General features: G+C 34.5%; 1 long non-coding RNA gene and 1 other non-coding gene across 2 annotated transcripts; both read left to right on the top strand.

The window, feature by feature from the left end:
- Positions 1-21,687: 21,687 nt before the first annotated feature.
- On the top strand, positions 21,688-25,688 carry LOC149534439 (uncharacterized). Its single transcript, XR_016357038.1, has 3 exons — positions 21,688-21,919; positions 24,261-24,905; positions 24,990-25,688. It is a non-coding gene; the product is annotated as an uncharacterized LOC149534439 (long non-coding RNA).
- On the top strand, positions 22,134-22,255 carry LOC149534440 (small nucleolar RNA SNORD14). The gene has a single exon (XR_016358291.1). It is a non-coding gene; the product is annotated as a small nucleolar RNA SNORD14 (small nucleolar RNA).
- Positions 25,689-26,097: the final 409 nt, after the last annotated feature.

Raw genomic sequence — 26,097 nt, 5'->3', positions numbered from 1 at the left:
TGTGGTGACACCTTGGCTTCTTTGAGTTTATCTACTGATTTTTGGAGATCATCTACACTAACCAATATGGGACTTGTACACAATTGTGCTTGAAAATTTGTTTGGTCAAGGATCTTAGTAAGATCCTCTATAGTTAATGGGTTGATTTTTTGACAAGAGATGTCAACAACATCCTTAATCTTTATGATTTTTGCAGGTGTGGTAGTAGAGTGAGGAGGACTAGGAGGTGGAAGTTGTGCATTTTGCACACTTTGCTGCTCATTAGTACCCCTGTCTTCATCTTTTCCTTCCTCCTTTCTTTCTTCCTTTTTTTCCTCTTCTTCAACCTTTTTCTCTACTTCTATCTTCTCTTCTCTCCTCTTCCTTCTTTCCTTTGGTTTATGAGCAACTTCTTCTTTGTATTCCTCTTCAAGGAAATCTTTAGTTTTCTTATACAAGTTCTTCCATGCTCTTGTGGTTCTCTGTACAACTTCTCCAATTTTGTTTTGGAGAATGGAGAATGCCCTATACTTAGGTGTAAACCTAGTGTTATGCCTTTTGACTACTTGAATTACCTATTCCTTTGTCAAATTAGGCAATATGCTTGCTAGGGTTGATTCCCTCATCTCCTTTTCCATCATTAGACAGAAATGCCATCTGTCTTTTACAATTTTAGATAATTCCTTTGGCAATTGTCCATCTAGTTCAAGAGGTGTGTACTTGAATTGTGCCATTAATGCATAGACTAATTTCTCTATGCTATTATGTTCCTCTTTACTGAACTTATTGAGATCAATCTTTTTCATTTCACTTAAGTCTCCATTCCTAATCTTTTCACATAATATATCAACTGAAGACTTAGGAGGATGACTTACCTTTTCAGTCTGATCTTCCTCATCAATATCAAGTTGAGCCACATATCTTTTTCTTTTCCTTGGCTCTTCTTGTGCCTTCTTGACTGTCTTCTTCTTCTTTGTAGCTTCTTCTTTGGCCTTTTGTGTAGAGGCCCTTGTTGTAGCTCTGGTTGTTGGCTTTTTGGGCGTTTGCACAACAGCTTTCTTTGGTGAGGGTTGAGAAGCAGGAGGTTTTTTTGCCTTCCTTTTGATGACTTTGCCTTAGATGGCTGCTTCCTTGGTTTCTGCTTCCTCGGCACTCTCATCTTTGTCTTCACCTTGGCCTTGTGATAATTCAAGTGGCCCTTGTTCTGGTTCATCCTCATCATTCTCATCATCACCTTCTTCTTCTCCTTCACTAATCTCCTCTACTTCACCTACTGCACTTGTTTCTCCAACACCAAACTTCTTCTTTATTTTCTTTACTAACTTTTCCTTTTTCTTTACTGCTACAACTGTCTTGAGTTCTGTAACAACTCTTGATTTGACAATATCATATGTTCCAAATGCCTTTGCAGATTTTTCTATTTCTTTTGCAAGTAATGTTGTGATGGTTGCAGAAGCTTGGTCAACATCAAGCTCATATCTTAATGGTCTAAGCCATCTTACTCTTGGAAGGACTACTTGAATGTAAGTATAATCAATGTCGACCAGAAGGCATATGTCATTTACATGCTTTTCCACCAGTGAGACTGGTATCCTCATTCTTTTCTTCATTGCAATCTTGAAATCATCAAAATAGATATACATTTGATCATCAAAGTTATCTCCCATTTGTGCAATGAAATCATTTATTTGATCAACAATAGTTTTATTTTGACTCCAGTTGACTTTACTGAATGAAGGGAATTCCTTCATCACATAGAAGAACATACAAGCTAGCAATAACCCAAATTTACATTGTGCTCCCTTGGACTTTCTAATAGCTCCAAGATTTTCATTAATATGCTGCAACATGAGCTCTACAAGGTCATAGGTGTGGTCTTTCTTTACAAGCTTATATGCCACATCCACTGCTATGCAGGGTACACTATTCAACCTACTAGACTAATAAAGTTTATGTGATATGATCCTCACAACAAAGTCTAGAAGGGGATCTTTTACTGTGTCAATTGTCATTCCCTTGTTATTCTATTTTGCACTTGTGTTCTTCTCTATTGTTTCCGTCTTTTCACTTCTCAGTGTCTTGGGCCGATCTAGGGTTGGAAATCTTGTAACCTTATGAACCATCTTCTTGGTAATCTTGACTAGTCCTTGCTCTAGCTAGAATGATCCATCATGGATTCTGCTAAGTTTTATGCGTATCCACTCAATTTTGAATACGATTGGAAAAATTAGGGCTTTGGTTAAACCCTTCTTCTCTATGATAGAAAACTCATCTTTCAATATACCATTATCATAGTGTTTGTCAAAGGAATTAAAGATTTCCAAGTCTCCTATGGCTCCTATTTTGCAGTTATAACACTTTCACACATCCTGAACCATAACAACTTTTTCAGGGATGGTAGCTAGGGCACTAGTGGGATCATTTTTACATGCAACTTCTGGTATGGGTCTAAACTCAGGTTGCTTAACCTCATTGCTGACAAGTTGAATCTCATGGCTTTCTTTCCCTTGGGTCATCTTTGAACTAGAAGCCATTTTTAACTGAACTAGGGTTTGACGATTAAAGAAAACTTCACAAACTGTAAAACTCAGCACCTAAAGGAAATACCTGGTTAAATGCTTAGATCACTTGGGTAGATGTTGAATCACTATAAATCACTAGATGAAAGCTTGAAAATCACTCAGTCGTGCTCCTAGTAATCACTCTTCATTTAAATGGCTCAAAAATGAATCGATTTTCACCTTTAAGTGACTCAAAAACCTTGCATTTAATGCATTTTTGTACCTTTACTTATCACTCAGCTTCCAAAGGTTTTTCAACTCGGTAGCTATTCACACCGGCATCCAAAGACAACTCGGCATCATCATTCAAATTTTTTGTCTTGGCATCTTGTCTCATGCAAATTTATACTTTGCAGTGCTTCTTCATGGTTTAGGGCTGATGTATGATACTTCCTTATATGTATCAGCCCCGTAGTCTCATCTTGTGATTAATTGGATGAGAAATGATCACTTGACCTCGTGGGTGAAGTGACCCTTCCATTGGATGTACTTGATTCATCCTTTTTTTGCCATGTCTTCTTCATGTCTATTCTGATGTGTTCCACATCAATCTTTTCTTTGCCCTTATTTAGTTCAGTCTTGGGCGCCTTGGCCTTTGTTGGACAATTCCTTCTTATGTGTCCAATTTTCAAGCAACTGAAGCAAGTAGTTTGGTTCAACCATCTTTTATAGTTTCCCTTGAAATGTGTTCTTATGCAGTTATGGGGTATATGTCCATACTTTTGACAATAGTGAAAACTTTTCCTTGTATTGTAGTCCCAATTGTAATGGTGTTCATAGTTGTCCCTTCTTACATGCTGATTTGGTGTCCACATAGACATTGATCTGCATTCAAAGGCTCTATGTCCATACTTCTTGAAATTATGGAAATGTCCATCGAATCTTTGTGTCCTTGTGACTTTAGACTTGCAGTCTTGTGTCATATGTCCTTGCATGTTGCACTTGTGACAGTGACCCTTGCTTTTGGCTGTGTTTGGCTAATTGATCCTTCTACTCTTGCAAACATTAGCAGTATGCCCCTTTTTATTATAGTAATGACAAGTGGGTTTAGATTCCTTACCTTTGTCACTCCTTTGCTCAGCACTCTTTGATGATTCACCAACTTTAGTGCTGGAGTATCCAAGTCCTGATGTATCATGGGCTGATCTTGGGGATTTCAGCAACTGTTCAAAGTACTTAATAGCTTCACTTGACTTGTTGAGATTTTTTGCTATTTCTTTTTCTTTGTTCAATTCATTCTGTGGTTGTTCATTTTGCATCCTCAAAGTAGAGATCTCAATATCTTTCATATTGAGTTCATGATGAAGGTTCATCATTTGGGCAAGTGTATCCATTTGCATGTTTGAGATCCTTGTTAATTTAGTACATTTTTCTTCAAGTCTGTTTGCAAGATTTATTTTGTCATCTTCCATCATGACTCTATCCTCAACTGCTCTTTACTTTTGTTCAGTGATTTCACAAAGCATCATGGCCTATGATTCATGCTCTATTTTAAGAGTTCTTATCTCTTTTGCTTGAGCTCTATTTTTCTCCATCAGTTCTACTATTGCTACATCAAATTATTTGGAATCTCCTTTGGCAAATACTTGTGTGGTGTCAATCTCCTTGTAGTGAATTTCATTTTTGGCTATAGCTATTTCCTTCCTTCTTTTTTAAGATTTTCTTAATTCCTCTCTAGCTTCCTCTACCTTGTGTAGAGCAAGATGCACATTGATCACCTGGTTCTCAATGATCTTCCCAAGTTTGAAGACTTCCATCTTTAGATCTTTTCCTCCAAGCTGTTAGGCTTCTCCTTGAGAGAACTTAGCTTTAATACCAATTGTTGGAATGTCTTAATGGGAAGAGATCTTCTGAGAGGGGGGATGGATCAGAAGTACTATATTTTTAACCACTTTTAAACCCTTAATAACATATCATTGAGATTAACATGCATGCATATAAACATTAAACAATCATAAGAGACAAACATGCATCACCACATAACACTTGAGATTTTGGTGACCCAAAAACCCTCCAAGAATAAGAAAGTAAAATTGGGGTGGGGATGATACGAACAAAATTATTGCAGCAATTGATTTCAACCACTTCTGATGGTTTGCCCTGTTAAAGACCTGCTCTATTAAAGGCTACAACACACTGTTAAATGTGATCCTTTTAAAGGATTTCTACACTCTATTAGGAGTGTGCCTTGTTAGAGGACTTAAGAACATTCAACTTAGAATGCCACCCTGTTAAAGGATTTACATAAGGATGTTAAACCTACCTAACTCAATAGGATTTCCAAATTCCTAATACAATTGTTAAAGAGTATTAGAATAATACACCTGAACTAATGCAATCTCTAATACTGATCTCAGGCTCTTGATCTGCTCATCTATCCCTAATCTCTTCTAGATCTAATCTACTAATTATGTTCCTTGTTCTATTCTAATCAACTAGATGTGTAAATGTTGTCCTTTCCACTAAATCTTTGACACCAATGCTCTCTAACAACCTTAGTAAAAGGCTCTGTTGTTCCTTCTTCTCTCCAACTCTTGTTCAATGGCATCCAGACTCCCTTATAAAGATTAGTGGATCATTATGCATCCTTGGATAAAATGTTCCTTCTCAAACCCTTGAAATTCACCCATTGGCTACATATGGATTGCATAGGTAAATGGGAGGATTTGATCTTATCTCTTTATCCTATCATGAGTCATGCATACCCGTTTTACATCTTGGTTTGTATTGGCACAAACTCTTATGCTAATCCTGTGTTGCTTGGCACATGAAGTAATATTGATGCTCGACACCATCTATTCTAGATTGCTTGGCATCCACTATGTTTCTTGCGTTACTCGGCTCCTGTTAGTTTTCCTGCATTGCTCGGCTTCTATTGATTCTTGAATCACTCGGCTCCTGTTAACTTTGCAATGCTCGACATATACTATCTTCTGATCTACTCGGTACATGTTGAATTCTGTATAGCTTGGTATATACTGTACTGCATTTTGCTCAACATCAACTGTAATTTTCTTGACAATATCTATGACTCAACATATAAAGAAATTCTAGCTCGGCTTCCATTGTGTACTTGGCATGTATAGTAAAAATGGTTAAGTGTGTTGACACTCATTCGTCAATCTTATTTATTTGATCAACAAGGTCTGTTGAATAAAATTAATTCTTTGTTTCCATGAGAGCTCAAAGGGAGTAGTGTTATCATGGAGGTAGGTGATGATGGAGTTATACTAGAGGGAGTCGAGGGTGTCTCAATGGAAAATAATGAGGGAATTAGGTTGAGTGAATGTAGGTTGAACCACCTCTTCTACTAAGAAGTCATACCGCTTGTGCTACTCTAGTAATTATAGCAAGGAGACTAAGGTGGCTATGGCATCTGCTACTCTGTTCTTATCTCTAAGAATTTGTTCAAAAGTAATATGAACAACACATGCCTTAAGTGTGTCAACCATATGTTTGTAAAGCAAAAAAATTTCATCCTTGGTCTGATACATGTTGATGACCTAATTGATCAACTAAGAATCTCCATAAACTTAATTTCCATTCTAAGGCTAGTTTGAGGCCTAAGACCAAGGCTTCATATGCCACCATGTTGTTTGTGCAGGGGAAAAGTAGTTTGTAGGACTTAGGGATGGTAACACCAAGAGATGTAATGAAAAAAATGCAAGTGCCTGAACCATGGTGTGTATAAGAACAATCAAAATAGAGCTTCCAAGTGACTGACTCTATTTGAAGAATGAGCATATTTAGAAAATCAACTAAGATAGGATTTGAGTTCTCTATGGGTGCATTTGCCAATTGATTAGCAATAGCTTGTCATTTTAATGCTTTCCTATTGACATACTCAATATCAAACTTGCTCAAGATCATTACCCACTTGCCCAATCTTCCTGTTAACGTTATCTTCCTGATAAGATACTTGAGGGGATCAATCTGGGAGATGAGCTTAACCTTATGTGTCAAAAGATAATGGCCTAGTTTTTGTGAAGCAAAAACTACAACTAAACAAGCTTTTTGAATAAAGGTGTAATTGAGCTCATAGTTGACCAAGGTGCAATAGATGTAATAAATGACCCTTTCTTTTCCCTGGTCATTTTCCTATGTCAAGAGGGCTCCAATTGATTTATCTGTTAGGGAAATATATTCCAACAATGGTTTGTGTGATACTAGAGGTACCAACACAAGTGGATTCATCAAGTAGTTTTTGAGTAAATCAAAGTCCATCTAACACTAATCATCCCATTAAAAAGTTATGTCTTTGTGGAGGAGGTGGGTGAAAGGCACACACTTTTCTGCTAACTAAGAAATGAAGTGATGGACTGATTAGAGTCTTCCTTGAAGAGAATGTAGTTGGCTTAAGTTCTTTGGAGGTTGCATATTGATTATAGCTTGTACCTTTTTGGGATCAACCTTAACCCTTTTGGCCGAAACTATGTACCCTAGGAGTTTGCCAAATTTTATGCCAAAAGTGCACATTTTTGGGTTTAACCTAACTTTAAATGCTTCTAGGCAGGTAAATATCTTTTCCAAGATTGGAAGATGATCTTCTTGGGTATGAGATTTGGTGAGGACATCATCAACATAATCTTCCATAAAAATGTGCACCATGTCATGAAAGATAATGGTCATGGCCCACTAATAGGTGACCCCTACGTTCTTGAGACCAAAAGGCATGAAATTCTAACAAAATGTGCCCCATGCACAAATAAAAGTTGTCTTCCATTGATCCTTTGGCACTATCCAAATTTGGTTATATCTTGAAAATCCATCCATGAGTGAAAATGTGGAATGACCTGCTGTCAAATCTACAATTGTGTCAATGTTGGGATGGGGGAAATCATCTTTAGGACATGTTTTATTTACATCTCATAAATTAATATAGATGCATATGCTACCATCTTTCTTGGATATGGGCATAATATTTGATATCCATGATGCATAAGCTAAGGGTTAGATGAAGTTGGTGCTAAGCAATTTCTCCAATTCTATTTTGACTAGTAAGGCTATGTGGGGATGCATCTTTCTTAGCTTTTTCTTAACTAGCTTGGTCTCTAGAGAAATGTTAAGGTGATGAAGGATTAGAGTTGGATCTAACCCTGGCATGTCTGTGTAAGACCATGCAAATTTTATTTGTCTCTCTTTGAAGAAGTGAATGAATGTGCTTCTTTCTTCTGTGTTTAAAGACTAGGCCAAATGGATGATCCTTGGTTCTTGTTCTATTTTAATGTTGACCTTTTCTGTAGATTCAATTAGGATAGACAATCTTTCCTCTAAGTATTTGGGTAAGGTATCAATCATCTCATCCATGGGTGCCAAAATTGGGTTTTCATCTTTGGATATGCCATTTCTATTTTTTTCTCAAGATTAGCTACAACTTAGTGTTGGTCATTAAGGCTTTGATGTGCTCAGTCTATTCTGGTATGATTGAGATGATTAATATTAGACCCATATATGTGTGTTTCTCATGTTCTTTGTGAATGATATGGTTCAACCACGTTAAGGTAGACAAAGACATCATGGTCAGTGTCAAAAGTGGGAATATGGTGAGGGTCAATTGTATCCTGATTGATGAGCTCAGAATGAACTAAGGTTAGTGATTCATAATATGGATAGGATTCAACAGGGTTTAAAGACATGACCTCATTTGATGGTTCATAAGTTCATAACATATGCTTCCTCTAAAGTATCAGGAAAAGTATAGCTGGCGAGTGGCTCATAATATTCATCTTTGACTTCTGCTAGAAAGAAGTTAGGAAATAAAGTTTAAAACTAAAACCCTTCAATAGGTTCATCATCCTCATATGATGTGACGTGATGCATTTTTTCTATATCAGCCCCTAAGTTGTTCTGATGTGTGCTAACTCTTGGTGAGGTAAAGTCTGAACAAGAGATTGATCCTTGTGCAATGAAACTATTATATCCAGGAATGTAAACATAATTACATTCTTTATCATGAATGGGCTCTTCAAACAATGATTCAAATTACCACTTGGTGGAATCATCATCATCTTCATTTTTAGAGGTGTCCACGAATGGTTCCCTTGTAGGATGTAGATCCAAGATGGATAGGTTTACATTCTTGTTGTCAGCTACTATTTGGTTGTTGGCATATTTTTCTTTGGGTACCCATACCAAGGTGGAAGAGGAGGAATAGGTGTGTTTGGAACAAGACCTGGAAGTGGTCTATGAATTGTCTTATTTACTATACCCTACCCCTATTTTTGATATATTAGACCTAAACTATGCTGCTAGGGGTTTAAAGATGCCTTTCCCTTTCCCTAAAGGGCCATCACCCGTATATCCCATATTTTTCATTAAGTCAAAACCTTTTCTATATAGGTGAGGGGAAAAGTCAATAGTTTGTTCATTGATTTCTTTTATGGAGCTTGAAGGTACACCACTTGCTTTGACAAAACGTGCATGGTAATCCCTAATGGTGGATAATGGTTTGTCGTGAGATCTTGGAGAAAGTGGGGGATCAAATAATGAGACTCAATATTCACCTATCCATTTGTGTTGTAGTTTGTACTTCCTATTAAACTCTTTCATTAGCAAATCCATTTCTTCACAATGTGATTGTTTGGGGTCTTTTGATGATGATGGTGAAGGAAGGGAAGAATGTGAACAACCAACTTTCTTTTTATTGTTAGTTGATGTAGATAAATGGTCATTATCTTGACTAGTAGAACATGAAGTTTCTATGATGTGGACTAGTTGATGTCATCTATCAAGGTGCTAGTTTCTTCCCTATTATGAGAAACAAGGGAGTTACAATGTTAGGCAAGGTATTGATCCCCAGGAATGGTCACCTCTTAACTCATGTATGGAAATTTCAGACATTGATGGTAAGTGGAAGGACCAACTTGGATGTCATGGATCCACAACCTTCCTAATAGGATATTGTAAGTTAATTTTAAGTCCAAGACTTGACAAACAATTTCTTTTACAAGTGGACGTACCATGATTGGCATAATAACCATGCCCTTGGAGAATCTCTCCTCATCATTATAAGCCTTAATGGTGATTTTCTTTTTGGGGTCAACAACATCCTTTGCATACCTTAGGGATTTTACCAAATTTAGTGTGCAAATGTTTAGTCCTGCTTTGCCATCAACCAAGGCTCTTTTAACTCTATTTTTGTGAATAAATACTTCAATGTGCAATAGGGAGTTTTGGGGATGAATGAATGACATGTCATCTTGACTAGAAAAGGATACACGATGAGGGGCAACATGGTTACTTACCATGTTTTGAAGTCTACTAACGTCAAGGTCATTTGGCACCAAGGCTTTGGCAGATATCTCTTTATGCTCAAGGGGAAATTGGAGCAGTTCAAAGATTGATGTGTGGGTAGGAGTTTTAAATAGCTGGTTAACTAGACTTTATTTAGGTATAGTAAAACTTGTAGTGGCATGGTATGAACCAATTATGGGCCCTAGTAGAATTACCTTAGAGGCTTGCCCTTAGGTAGCAATGTTTGCTGTCTATATCTTATTTTTATCTTTAATTATGATGATATTTATGGCATCATTAAATCCAGAGATCATGTTGATAGTATTATTGTAATGGTGAGTGTAGTTAAACTTGTTGTGGGAAGGTGTGTTCTAGTTTGTTCAAGAGGATTCACCCTTCTCATCGCTCTTGAAAGGGTTCTTGAAGGCTATGTGTCTTCATTGTTGTAGAGATTATTTTCTTCAATAGTCTCATCGTTGATCAAATTTTGTATAGTCCTTTTAAGGGTGTGATAGTTGTTGGTTAAATGCCCCCTATTTTGGTGGTAGGCACAAATATTCTTGACACTCCACCACTTTGGTTTAACTTGTGGTTCATAGGGCTTGGCCTCAAGGAGTACAAGGAGTTCATCAGCTAGGACTGTCTGCAATGCACTCTCATAAGACACCTCAATAGTTGTATATTCTTTAGATATATTTGAAGAATTTGTATCCTCTTGGGGGAGGAGCTTGATTACAAGTTACTTGTTAATTGGACATTGAAGAAGTAGCTAGATTATGTCAGTAAAATGGATGAACATTGTCTTGTCTAGGTGGGTTTTGTCTAGTGTTCACATTGGTGTTATTGACAATAGGATATTGCTGGTTTGGATGGGGTTGTGTGTGTGGTTTAACATGGTTAGCTTCAACCACCCCATCATTGACTATGTTTTTTGTTGTTATTTGTCCACCATGACTTTTGTTTATTGGTAGATCGATAAGATGAATCGTGAGTTTGTGAGGAGTTGTTCGAGAAACTCTTACCATCTTTTGATAACTTGATGATATCATTGTTTATCAAGGTCTCTTCTACTTTAGCTACATTTTCTAATGTAGTTTTAAAGTCTTTAGGCCCTTGGAGCTGAAGCCAGTAGTTCATGGGTTTTGAGAGATTATTGATAAATATGTATGTCTTCTCTTTGTCTAAGATGTTTCTATGGTACTTGGAAAATGTGTGTCTCCACCTCTGTAGGAAGACCTTGAATGATTCTTTCAAAAGTTGTTTCATGTTACAAAAATCAATCATCATTACTTCCCTTTCAATATTATAGGAATATTGGGCGATAAAAAAGGAAGCCAATTGATCAAAGGATTTAATGTTAGGGGTTAGTTTTGAGAACCACTCCATGGCTTGTCGTCCTAGGCTTCTAGGAAATAAACATATTAGGTAAGTTATGTCATGGAAAAATTCCATATAAACGTTGTTTTGCAGAGCCAATGCATCGTTTCATGAATCAAATGTAATGTAGAGAAAATGCATTATTTAAATGTTTAGATGCATTGCTTTATAGTCAAATGCACTATAACAGAGTTCCAATGCATTATTTAATGGGTCAAATGCATTGTTTTGAAGAGTAAATGCACTATTTAAGGGTCTTCAATACCGTTCTTGTTTTAAGTTTGATTTCACATCAGTTTGTAGTTACGTCTTTTTGCAAGGACTATGATCCGAACTAAAGTTTATTATTAAGTTTTAAAACACATCCAAGCACAATAGTAGTAGAAATGACAATGAAATATGAAATCGCACACACCTAGAAAATGGAATAAAAAGGGCTTCCTAACAAGGTTGTCTAGAGCTGGTGACTAGTGGGTTTTAGTGTTTAACCAACAATGTTCGAATTTACCTCTCTTGTAATAGAGAGCTTCCCACCAATGCTAAGGAGGTTTGGCACAATCCCTTGCATGACTACTAGAGGAAGGCTATATTTTAAACATGGTTGGCTTGCATTCGATTGGGAATGCAAGATTGGAATCTTGGGAGGTAGCCTTTCTATGGCTGATTAAATCTAGCTATTAGAAAACAAGAAAAATAGAATTAAAAAAGAGGTTTGGGAATTTGATCACTCTAAAAGAGTGAGATCATATCCCTACTGTCTTGACCTCACAAACACAACTAAAATAGTTGTTCAATTACAAGCCCTTTAACTACAAAAGACAAGGGGCTCATAGTTAAGCTATGTGTTGGTTCATTTCTATTTTGATTGTAACTGATCTTTATAGAAGGTCTAACATTCTGATAAACTTAAAAGAGTCGAGATCATAGGCCTACTCCCATTTAGGTCAACGAGATTTAAAATTTCTATTAAACTAGGTTTCATATTTAGAAATGTCACACTTTGAATTGAAAAAGGGTCGAGATCCACTTATTTGGTTCAATGCTAGCAAAAGGCTAGGCACATTTCTGAGGGTCTTCATTCCTATCACATGTTGTCAATGACTTGGGAGTTCTCGTTAGCTTGGAAGAGACCTGTAAGTAACCAATAATTAGATCTACTAGTCATATTCAATAATGTATTACTTTGATCCAATGTGCTATAGAAATTAGCATTTGCATTACAAAAGTTATCAGATGCACTATTTAAACTAGTAAATGCACTACAAAAAATAGCCAGTGTGCTATAGAAAAATTTAAATGCACTATAGAATCTTTTAAATGCACTATAGAAAGTTGTAAATGTGTTAAAATATTGTTTGGAAGCATTACAACAAAGCTTAGAAGCATTGTAGCATCAGAAAACTTGTAGATCCAGCCTTTGTAAACTCAAGAATGTCTTTGAGAGTTTGTTGTTGCTGTTATGAAGTTGCCAAAACATTTTAGAACCTACAACCAATTAGATTTGCACCAAAAACTAGAGGAAAACACAGATCTAAAAGAAAAAGAAAATATTAACGAGGAAAGTTGAAGAACAGAGAGGCTTTAACACAAAGCCCCGTGGTGGGCACCAATTTGCACACAATGGATTCACATATTCATGAAACTTTAGAGCAAAGTGCAAATAAAATGACAAAAAAACTAATCTAAACCCGAGAAATCATTGTCAAATAGAGACTCTGCGAATGTCCCATATTTCCCTAACTACAACCACTAAGATTGCTCTCAGACCAACATCTCATTGATAGTTCTAGAAAGGGAGTATGGCATGAATGTAGATCTATAAAGATGTATGTGAGATCTATGTGATAATGCAAATTATATGAGTATGATAACCCTATAATGCTATTATATGAGTATGAAATAGACTAAACATGTGCTAAATGATACTAAATAACATGGAAAGAATGTTAAAATGCTATCAAAATGACATGAAATTGCTATAATAACAATGCTAACATGATAATTCTAAATGTGCCTATAGTGCAGATGCCTAAAACTTGGGTCCTTTAGCTCTTGAATTTCCCTCCTATTTATAGGATTTTGGAAGGGGTTGGGGTAAAGATCAAGATTTCACTTTTGATTGGAGGGTAATGGTGAAATTGTAAATATTTCATAAGGCACCAAGAGGAAAAGTCCAATAGAGTTAGTTTGTGAGGATTTTCGATTCTTTTAAATGTGAAAAGGAGGATTTTCACTTTTTTGAGGATAAATAAATTTATTGATTTAATAAATGTTCCATTTATTTGCAACTTTTGTCTTTTCCTTTTTCATTTTTTATTTCATTTTATGATTTGCTGAATTGGTTTTCCTCTTTTAAAAGTTGATTTAGGTCCTTTTTTATTTGATGGATGATTTGATTGATTAATGACCTAATGTAACAATTGATTTGAAAGTCTGTTAGTTTCCCTCTGATTTAATCCTTAATTCATGTCCTTTGATCGAAATTGCATAATTTATGTCTTTTTGCCAAATTTTGGGTGTCTACAATAACCACCATCCAACATAAATGCAAGATCAAAAAGAGAGGTACAACTGCATAAGAACTCCAATAATGACATCCAATGGTCGAATCTCAATGGTATAAGAAAAATGCATACCACTTGACCTTGTGGAACCTAAATGGCCTACTCCCACCGAGATGAGGAGATAAACTCAAGTCCCATATGGACATCAAAACACAAGTCATAACCAACATCTAGGTTCAAGAAATCACCTGAAAGCAAACTATGTCAAAGGGTACCAAGACACAAGTATCATCTGATCCCATAGGCAACACACACACACACACACACACACATAGGAAATCTACTATGTAAGTGGGCAAGTGTCATAAAATGAGCCAACTCTAAGGTTACCCTAGTAGCCTTGCTAGACTCTGGCCCACTAGTGTCTCTATTTGGCATTAGTATCCTTTGTATAGATAGAGCATACTAATGAGTCAACTCTAAGGTTACCCTGACAATCTCTTAAGACTCTGACCCCCTAGTGACTTTATGTGGTACCAATATCTTATTAATTCATTTTAAACCAATTTAATGAAATGCTATCACTTATTAAAACAACCTACAATGAGTTACCCAAGCAACCACTTAGGGCTCTAGCCTCCATTGCAAGCCACTTCCCAACATGAAATAAATATAACCTACCCTAAGCTCAGTAAAAGTAGAAGATCTCATAAGATCATAAAATACACATCAGTTCCTAAATAAGCAACTATCTAAAGCATTGAAATATCACTGATCAAAATCACAGATTTCACCAATACAATCATCCTTACAGGACTTATCCAAAATCAAGTACACATATACCAACCCATGATATCACCAAAAACCAATCACAATAATCACCTCAATCCTAAACAAGAAACTCGAAAGCAATCTAAAAATAACTAATCGAAGACTCAAATGTTACATCAAGAAAACACACCATTCACCTTAGTTCTATACAAGAAACTAGAAAGCATAAACAAGCACTGATCATAACTCATCATAGAAACACATGATACATTACCATGGTTAGGTATAAAAGATCGTAACCAAAATAAGCCATAACATCATCATAGAACAAAACTCCCAAGCCTCTGGTAATACAACCTGATTGGTCAAACACTAAGTTGAAACTCAAAACCCCAATACCAGTAAACCACACACCACATATATTACATACAAAAGTAACTATCATAATTCATTAGGTTCTGAAAACACAAAAGTTCCATTTTCACTTATAGGTTTTCAAGTTTCCATTTTGTTTTCAAGTCACAAGTTTGATAACGTTCTCGAGTCCACACAAGTCTCAACTCTCAACAAATAATTAAAAATATTTTAATCATAAAACCTCAAATGTAAAGCCACATACATCTTATCAGAGTCTTTTAAACATTTGTTTTCATAGTGCATTAGGTTTTCTTCAAACATAAGAGTTTAATAAACAACCAGGGTTTTAGTTCTTTTTCCCCAACATCATAGTTTATAGAGTTTGATTACAACCAAGGTTCACATTTTCATATTCTAAAAGTATTATAATTACTAAGGTTTTCGAATAATAATAATTCCTAGGGTTGATTTGCTAATGTTTCCAAGTTCACGAGAATAATTTATTCATAAATCTTATTAGAAGTTAATTAAATATGACATTGAACTCTCAAATAAAACCCAAATTTACCAAATTTCCTCAATTCATAATTCACAAATACTAAAAAAATATATTTTAATATTAAATTAATTAAAAATGTTAATTAAATATTATTATAATTAAATTAATAATCATTAAATCATTAATGATAATAATTATTTATTTATTAATAAAATAATTCATCTTAAATTATTAATAAACAATAATTAATCAATTAATAAAATAATAATTATTAATAATATAATAATATAACATTTAATAACATATATTAAAAAGCATACCATATTAAAAATCTCAATTAATAAAACTTTAATTAACCAAAAAAATTATGTATATAAAAAATGCTTAAGGCCCACCAACCGAGGGCATACTTGCCATGGTAGCACCGTTGCTATAATAAGAACAATGTATTACCTTATGACAGTACCTACTACTATGACAACAGCTGTTATCGTGCAACAATACTATTGTGGCCATAGGTTGGTGGGGGGTTGGTGGCCCCACCCACCTTTACAAAATTAAAATTTTCTAAAAATAAAACTAGTTATCATAGAAAAAAGGAAGGGAGGAGGAGGGAGGTGGGGTTGGTGGCCTGCCTCCCCAAAATAATGTAAATGTTTTTTTAAAAACACAAATCCGATCACAGTCTTCTGTACAAAAATCATAGAGGTTAGAAAATTAATTTTCATTTTCATTTTGTTTAAAAAAAAAAAAAAAAAACAACTTCCTCACAATAAACTTTGCAATTCCTATTATATATAATAATAATAATAATAATTATTATTATTTTGCACAATAGATCTAATAGGAAAAGCACAATCAATCAATCAAATTTTGCATTTAAATTTTGATTTCTTTTCCCAACCCTCCCCAGATAGTAATCATCCAAGAACACGAATCTTGATAAATTCCAAGACAAGGATTTCAAAATTTTTGATTCATTTATACATGTATTCAAGAATAGAGAAGAGTAAATTTCAACACAAAGGTTTCAACCAAATTAAAAATTTTGAAAATAGATTTGTAAAAATGGAGAAGAAAGAGAAATTAAAAAACAACCAACTACTACACAACCCACAAGATCCTACCTGGATTTGATGCTAAAACAATGAACGCACAAAACATGCAATAATTTTCCTTTTCCTTGAAAGCCCTCTTTTCAGAAATTGGCTCCTCCAAACCTGTGTGTGGAGAAATGAGCTCTAATTTCCTAATAAAGAGCTTTTCCCCAAATCAGGGCTTCGATTGTGCAATCACGTGAAAACCCTTTTCCTTTATTATTTAATTATTTTAATTTCATGCACAAGCTTTATGCAATTTAATTAAAATAAACTTTATTAAATTAATGCTTTCTCTCTCTTATTAAATCACAAGACACTTTTATATAATATTTATTAATTTAACTAATAATATTATTTAGAGTATATAATTAAAATAAAACTCCTAAATAAATTATTATTAAATTAAATAAATTTAAAGTTCAAAAAATTAGAACTTCAATAAAATCTTTAAATTTAATTCCTTTATTTAATTAATTTTTCAATTAATTAAATATAATTAAATGCTAATTTTTCTTTGAAATTTTCATTAAATTAAATCATTAAATTATCTTTTAATTTGATTTAATTATAAGATAAATCACAATAGGCCCAAAAATCCAAATCTAAAAACTCAACTGAAAGTCAAAGAACATAATCAAACTCCAGGGTCAAAATCATGAATTCATGTCACTTGACAAATTCAGATGGGTAAACAATTTAGATACTTGTCCTACTTTCTAGGACAATTGGCTAAGGTTAGGATTTGGACTCAAGAATTATCTCCCCACTTATACCATTGAGATATTATGATAGGGCACACTCATCCTAACAGTTCAGCAAAGTCGATGTCCAATACCTGCAATCTGCATAAAATCCATGCATGTACATACATATATAATCTAAATTAAACATGCATTGGTAGGGAGTGGTACATCATGTAGATCTCAACTAGTAGGTGACTATGACTCCCTCCCTCGACCACATTAGGAACATCAATCATAAAGTAAAACATACACGTACACCACACACATGCAAGTATAGGGTAAGTATCCATAAAACTGCATATAAATCATTCATCTAACTAACATCATGCAATAACTAAAACCAATGTATGAACATACATATAACATCATAGATTTAATCATGAACACATGAAATAATTCAATAACTCATCATGTGTATAAACTGAGTATGGAATAACATTTAATCAAATTTGGTAACCAAGTACTGATAATCATAAACATAAACATAAAACAGGCTTAAAAGAATACAACAATACAATCAAAAAAGTCAACTAGGGGTAGGTATTACATATCCAATCTATTTTAGATAGTTAAATATTTCAAAATGGACATTGATGTTACCATTCCCCAATCAAATGTCAAACGACATCAACACATATACAATTTCCAATCACTCTTTCAGTCAACAGACAAGCTAAGTGTACATGGAATGTTGAATTTACTCATTTCTGACTCATAATCATAAATGTTTTCCAAGTTTTTAATGAGATATTTTTAATATTTATTGTAAACAACAAATAACACTAATGTAGAACAATATAAGGCACATCAAAAAGTCCAACTGGCAATCTTCTTTGCATTGTTGGTTTCTATGACATTTTAAATAGAAAAATATAATGTCACAACAACTACTAATATATATCTTCCAAATAGTTCACTAAAATGATGTTTGATATTCTTATTGGTCTATGATTTCTTGATATTTGCATATTTAACATAAAAAAACACTCACTATTTGAAAATTAAGGAAAACTTACATTTTCAATCATTCTTTTGTCATTATACTATATTTAAATAAGTAGTAAAACTCACAATTTATGACTCATAATTGTGCAAGATTGTTCTACTATTTCTTTTTTGTACTATGATATCGAAAAAATAGACTATGTCAAAAATCATAAAATGATTTTGTACAATAAAAAAGATATACAATAATTAGAAATGAAAACTTATTTTCTTTCAGAGTTAAAAACAAATCAGCAACAAGAACACTAATAATAATAAACATGGAATGGTTGTTAATAACAATTGATAGTGTTGGCATATGAAACTCTAGAAATTTTCACTCTAACTTTTTAATATTATATTAACATACTGGAAATCTAAATACTGATATGAGAATAACATTGACAACAATAACTTTTACCTTATACCTACTTCATCATAGAACAATTAAAGAAAGCAAAAGATCTTAATAGTAATCTTAACCATTGACACCTACCCTTCAAGCTACTCTTAAACATCATCTGGATAAGCTCCCAATTATACAGATCATAGAATAGAACCCTGACAATGCAACCAAAAATGTTATTAAAAATTAATTAATGTTCCATTATCAAGTAAAATTTCAAGGATTTTAATAACAAGTGACCACCAAAATTATATTTTTTGCGAGCAACAACAACAACTGAAAATATTGTGTTCAAATTCTGAATATTCCAAAAGAGATTTTTTCTTCTTCAAAAAATACATATACCAAAATATACTAAATCCTCCAGTTTAATGAAACATAAAAATACAATGGTTAAGACAATAACAATCATTGTACCATGCCACTGACATCATTTCTTCAGCTCTAAACCATCATTAACATTGAAAAAAGATAGTTCATAGGTAATACAAGAGGTTGAAAGCCAACACAACAATGCATTTGCAAACAAGGATAGTACACTATCACACACCAAACGAACAAGACGAAAAGTTAGGTTTATGCTAAGAGACATGACCTAGATGTTTAATTCAAACAAATATTTTACACAATGCATTTATTTTCACAAGGCAATTTAAGTTTAAGTGACATCATAAATGCATTGATTCATCCATACATAGAAGTTTTGGTTACCTAAACATTTCTTAATTATAAAAAGTCAAAAAATTAGATTATTATTTTTGGGCATTGTATGCTTCCTCCTTCGAACACACTTATCAAGCCTAATAATTAGGTTGCTAACTTTCTTTAGTTGATTGCTTACCCCTGTCTTGGTTTGAAGTCTTTGAACAATAAATAATGACATTGTTTCTTTCTAAAAATGCAGTGTGTAATTTTGGGGAAGCAGGTGAAATCAACAAAAACCATGGGTAGGGTTGAGATAAAATGGGTCGATGGTGGGCATGGAGGCAAGAGTATAGCAAAAAGATTGTGAAGAAATTTTGGGGGGCTAAGATTGTGAAGATGATAATGTTGCATACTCATGCTTAGTAGAGCCCAAGGAGCCTGGGATATCAACAAACACATTGCTAGTGACAATGGTGGTGATGGACCATATGGAAACAATGCGAGTGGTGGACATAGAGGAGGTAACATCAAGGGCTATTAGTCGAACTATGTTATGGTCTGGCTTATAGGCCTTTGCCAAAAATTATAGGAATACATTGAACAAAAAATTTAATTCATTTGGGTCATTGGGTATTGGGGACTTTTAGCAGAGAAACTTAGAAAACAAAAAGTTTCAAGGAAGACATGAAATTAAGGCCGCCAACTTGAGAACCGAGAGAATGGCCAGGTCTGAGTCAGAGATCATCCTTGTGTCCCCACAAGACCTTCTCAAATGTGTATGTCATGCTAGATTCTCCTCTAGAGATAATTTTCACACATTTGATCTATTTCTGATAGTTCTTAACAGTGCTATGTATCTAGTTTTTGGTCCTAACTTAACAAATCATGTCAAAGAAAAACATCAATAATCTACTAGCATCTTAAGTCGCTTGTCACTTAAGCCCCCTCACCAATCTCACCCACATATAACCATTTTTATACAAAAAATTGAGTATAAAACTAAAACCCACAAAATTTTCATCATAGCAAAATCGAGCTCACTACATTGAAAGATTTAAATTCATTCTAAAGAAACAAGGGTATCATTATTTTGCTTATCCACCAAAGAACGTTCAAGACAGTAGGGAATAAATTGCAAATAACACAACACAATTTGCAGTAGAACAATAGAATGGAAAACAAGCCCACAACATGCTTACCTAAAAGAACATAACGCTCCTAAATTTTCTCTCTCATAATTTGACAACCCTACATAATGGCTTGGTTCTATATTTGTAACTTGTCAAATTGATATTCAAATTGATGTGATAGCTACAGCCAATTTCAACATTCATTCGAAGATTTCACAATGTACAAAGATCGCTTTTAAAATATCTTCACTATGCCATTTGCACTAATAGTGAGTCAAGCGGAAAATGGGAAAAAGAAAAAGCTGATTTTCTCAGCAAAAAATTAAAAATGAAACCTACCATCTCTATTGTCTACAAACAAAGATTAAATGCACTCAATCAACTTATTGACAATAGCTACTTAGAGAAGTAATTGTTAGAGTGGGGTTGTTGTTGTACCAAAAGACTGATCTATTAAAGCCCGATACAACCACGCAACTTATAGAACACAGGAGGCAGTTAAGCCCTTGTCACGAATCCTGAGGGGAGCGCTGACCAAATTTTCAATAATTTCCCCCTCAGCGTTATCCGAGGGTTTGAGGATTCAAACCTATGACCAAGCTTTGATAACACTTGTAGAGTGGGGTTGTCGTTGCACCAAAAGACCAATCTGTCAATGCCCGATACAACCACTCAACTTATAGAACACAAAAGGCAGTTAAGCCCTTGACACAAATTCTTAGGGGAGCGCTAACCAAATTTTCAACAACAATAAGATTAATTGTTCCAAATTCAAACCATGCTGATAACCCACAATAAATGCGAGTAGATCAATGGACAAAAGTGGAGGGAAGATATTTTCATAAAGATTTGAAAGGACTCCACCCCATTTCTATAGCTTCAGAAACGTATTATAAAACTTTTCACAACACGAAAAGTACATAACACAATTTTTAAAGATTGGACAAACTTGTCCTTTTCTACAAAATAAAAAAATCTCTCCGTGATTATTACATAATGGAGAGCCAATTGCATAAAGACGTAATAATAAAAAGTCATTCCAAAACACTGACTATTCATTCGAGGAGCATAAAAGCATAAAACTTAAAAAAAATTAAAAAGTTGAATAATAAATAATTGAATGTTCCAAATACAAACATTATATTAAAATAGTTCTCTCACAAAATTCTATAACTTGATTGGTGGCATCCACTAGATGCTATAGGGAGGAACTAATAAGCTAGTTTTACAAAAGGTCCGATTGGTGGTTTTCTATTTCTTTGGTCCATTTGGTTGATGGAATAGGAATAGAAAAATTGGAATACAATTTTTATTTTTTGTTTGGTTGATGGAATAGGAATAGAAAAATTTGGAATACGATTTTTATATTCCCATTTTGCCTCTAAAATGAACTTATACCTATCCCAAAAAATAGCTGTTATTGGAATAGCCATCCTTATTCCCATGCCTATTCTCCATCCCTATGCCCGCGGCCAAACAGGCCCTTAGAAAGGCTAGGGTTCGGATGATTTTGAAGGAGAGCGTTTAGGGTTTATTCATAACACGAAACAGCGAGCTGTATATGTTGGCAAACTATAAATTTTTGCCTACTTGAACGATTCAACGAATGGAGCGATTTCTTTAGCGCAAGGTATTCCCAGATTGATCCTCGACTCGATTGCTAGTGTCTCTTTCATTGTTTACTTGTGGTTTCTGTTCATTTATATTTCCTTGATGCATTGTTTAGTCGGTTTAGGATTGCAATGGTGATCTGTAAATTTTAAGTTTCATGATAAGCTTCTGGCTGTTTGATATTTACACATGTAGATCTAGATATTGTTGACAATATATTGGGGTAAAAATGAGGTCAATGATGAGAAAGGAAAGGCTTGTTTCTCAAAACATTCGCAGTGGCCGCCTAAGAGCTTTCGCCTTTACCGGGCTTGAGAGCTTGTGCTGTTCAAATCTTCCTTGGATGTCTGAGACCTCATACACAGCAGTTGTCAATATCTTTTATTCTCAAAACCATTTCAAAAATTTTCCGTATCATTCTGTTACGGTTCTTATCTACAGTTGTTGATGGCTACTTTTTTGGTTTATTTTTTTCATTTTGAATGATTCTATGTTATTTTAATAAGAGGAACGTCCAGTGGTCGATGATGAGCAAATTATTCGTACTGTCCGAGACATTGTCTGTGCGGATTAATACCTCTAGCTTGCTGAGATCTTAAATAGATATCTTCTATATTAGGGATGTGCGGTTATAAAACTATACTCACCATCACAGTCCTTATCTGTAAGTATTTTATGTTTCTAGTGATTGCTTTTTCGGAGCTCATCAATAGGTTGTCTTTATTCATTATTTTGTTCTGTTGCGAGCGTTGTCTCCTGTGTGCCTGGCCGAGTACTGTACTTGTAGGTTCGAGATGGTTTTCTAATCTCAGGGTTATTTTCTCTTGTCAAATTCACATCAAGGGAGTTCCTTGTAAGTGGGAAAAATCTTGAATGGTAATGTGTAATCGTTTGTTGGTTGAAGGTTTTGATTTTTGAGCCCCTCTGTAAGAACAGATCCGAAAATTTTCCTCTCTGATAGTGCATGTTTCTATCTGTTGACAATATTACTTTTTGAGTCTTTGTTTAGTAATATTCTCAATAAATAGAAAGCACGTGTTATCAAAGAAGAGGATGTACAACAGTTGTTAGCAGAATGAGTGGAACAGGTTTTATAGATATTGAAGATGGCTTTTGTGACTAAATAAAGCGTTGTTCAGCATCCATGTCAACTAAGAGAAAAAACAAGTCTCATCAAAGAAGAGGAAAGTGGAACAGTGTTAGAGATTGGGGAAGGCTTTTGGACTTTTATGATGGCTTTATAATTGAATCTTATTGACGTTTTAATGAAGCATTTTGTTTAATAATATTCTCTTCAATTTTTATGATGTAGGAGCTTCAGAGGTTTTCTTTATAATCAATGTTGGTATAAGTATTTAGGCTATTTAGGAAATCAGTTGCACAGCCAATATGGAAAGCCTGTCTTTTAGAATGGTTGAAGGTTTGTTGAAAGTAATTATTTTAGTGATTCTTGAGTATCTGAGTTCGAAGTATTATTTCAGGTGTGAATTTATAAAAAATGACATCTCCCCTGTTTCATTGTGGTGATTAAAATTACCATACAAATAGTTAAAGAAGCACCTCCCTTTTTTCATAATGTAGAAATGAGCACTACGGTAGAACTGTCAATTCTTGAAAAAATAGATTCTCTATTCTCTACTGGTCTATGAGAAAAGTCTTTTGCCCAATTTGTGGTTTGTTGATGGCTAGTGCAACCAATGAAGACTATTTAATTGTATTGTTCCTTAACCTGATAAAGATAGCAGGATAGTGAGAGCAACATATAAAAAGACGATTTCATGTAACATGTCCTAATCTAAACAATATAGGAAGCAAGGGAGAGCATCCAGTAAAGACCATTTAGCCGTAAAATTTTATAGTGCAAGTTGCCAATGGAATGATTCTAGACGATAAATATTGCCGGTCTTGGGGCAATTTAATGTTCAGTGGTGATGTATTAGCCTATTTGGGAGAGTAGGACAAACATGTTTAGATAATTGGTAAGGAATATTATTTTGGCAAATGTGAAAAAAAATGTTATATGATCTGTATAACTTCATAACGTTTAGCGTAGATATTTGCTCTTTTATGTTTAAACAGTATTATGCTATATGTTCTACAAAAGGAACTGTATCTAAAATGCAAAATTGTCCAATAGATGTGTTATTTTTTTAATGATTTATGGTGGGATCTGACGAGGAGCAGCTTGTTTTTAAAATGATAAGCATGATTCGTTTCTTGGTAAAGTAAGTGAGGTTTTAACATGAATTTGGTGGATGCTTGTTGCTCCTTACTGAATTTGTACATCTTCATTCTCAATTTCTTTACACTCTTGGTGAACTATTCATCGTTGGAAATGTTTATACGTTTTTGTTTGTCAGGTTCAGATCTGAATGCTAGAAGGCACTCGTTTTTGCTTCCTTTGTAGTGGATTTGAAGTTAATGCAATTTGTACTAATGAATGTTGAGTTGGTACAAGTACAAATTACTAAGGTCATATTTGAAGAGGACATGTGAGAGATGTCCAAAATTATAAGCATAATACAAGTTCCAGAGGCGAATTGTTTGTGGCTTAGATCTATCAATAATGGGGTGAGTGGACTACCTTGTCGAATTGAAATGGATATAGAATGTTTTTGACAGTTCCATGACTTGACATATTCCATGACCTGGGGCAGCCAGATCTGCCCAAGCCCATGACAGCTAGGCAAATTGTTTGTGGCTTAGATCTATCAATAATGAGGTGAGTGGATTACCTTGTCAAATTGAAATGATATATAATGTTTTTGACAGTTCCCAGACTTGACATATTCCATGAGCTGGGGCAGCCAGGAAAGCCCAACCCCACGACTTGTGGGAGAGTCATGAAACTATGGTATTGGTTTTTGATATTAACACTAATTATACTTAATTATACAATGTAAAAGTATATATCTCAACTTACAAGATTTAATTATCCAGTTATTGGGTTTACTCTTGGTGAGATTATTCAGTCTTGGAAATGTTTATCTGAAAGAAATTGACAGGTTCAGATCTGATTGCTTATAACTGGATTTACTCTTGGTGAGATTATTCAGTCTTGGAAATGTTTATCCGAAAGAAATTGACAGGTTCAGATCTGATTGCTTCAAGTAACTTGTTTTGCTTCCTTCTGAGAGGATTTGGAGCAAATATAATTTGTTGTAATGAATGTTAAGAAGGTACAAACTGGTGGCAATGCCGGCATTGCAGTGTTCGTTCGGGGCTCATATGGCCAAGGGAGGGCCCACCCTATGGGCACACATCCAGCCCAGAGTTTGGACTGCAGAGCGTGGTGGGATGTTATGATCCTGGCGGGCGGCCTTCACTAGCACCTCGAGGTTTTGGTGCAATTGTTCATACCACTTCATGATCAAGCAGTTGGGTTACCTAAACAAAATATATTGGAAATCACTACTGGGCTAGGTTAGATATTGAGGAAGGCTATATATGAGAGAGCACCATGCACTAGATCATGGGAAAAAATTCAACTTTGACTTAGCTCTCACAATTTGAGGTGCAATGCATGTAGATGGCTGATACCAAAAGAAGAGTGGGAAACATGAAATGTCTAATCTGCAACATGGAGGTGGTTGAGATATGAGTGTCATTTTATTATGGAATGCTTGACATGCAATGTCCATTGACATCAGATCTGGCTTTGTGGATATTTGAGGAATAGGCGGTTTAAACTATCCATACGATCAAGAGTTATTAGATAGAACTGCAAACCTGATGTTTGAAATCCACTGTTGTAAAGCAAGTTTAAATAAGACATGTCTATTTTGCAACATGGAGGTGCTTAAGAGTGTCATTTTATTATGGAATGCTTTACACACAATGATACTGGATCCTTGTTATGTGGATGTTTTTAGAAGTAGGCAGGTTTAAACTACCTATATGATGAAAATTTGTAAGGCAGAACTGCTAACCTGATGATTAGAAACTCTTGTGAGAGAGTAGATTTAAATAAGAGGTTACATATCCTGTGTGGGGGAGACGGTTATTAAAATCTTTCATTTTGTTGTATGTGAAGTATCAAAACACCTGGATGCTAATTTGAGTTCAAAAAATCATCAATCATCACATGCCAATATCACTCCACATATATTGAAGCTTGAACAACCATTGAGCACACATAAATATATTGGAAAAATTTACATATCAAAGAAGATCTCATTGGGTTGGTATCAAGGTTTA

The sequence above is a fragment of the Cupressus sempervirens genome, chromosome 10 (assembly GCF_028749045.1).
Source record: "Cupressus sempervirens isolate cs-2001-9-10 chromosome 10, ASM2874904v1, whole genome shotgun sequence".
In the NCBI taxonomy this organism is placed as follows: domain Eukaryota; kingdom Viridiplantae; phylum Streptophyta; class Pinopsida; order Cupressales; family Cupressaceae; genus Cupressus; species Cupressus sempervirens.
This window is presented reverse-complemented; position numbering and strand designations above follow the sequence as displayed.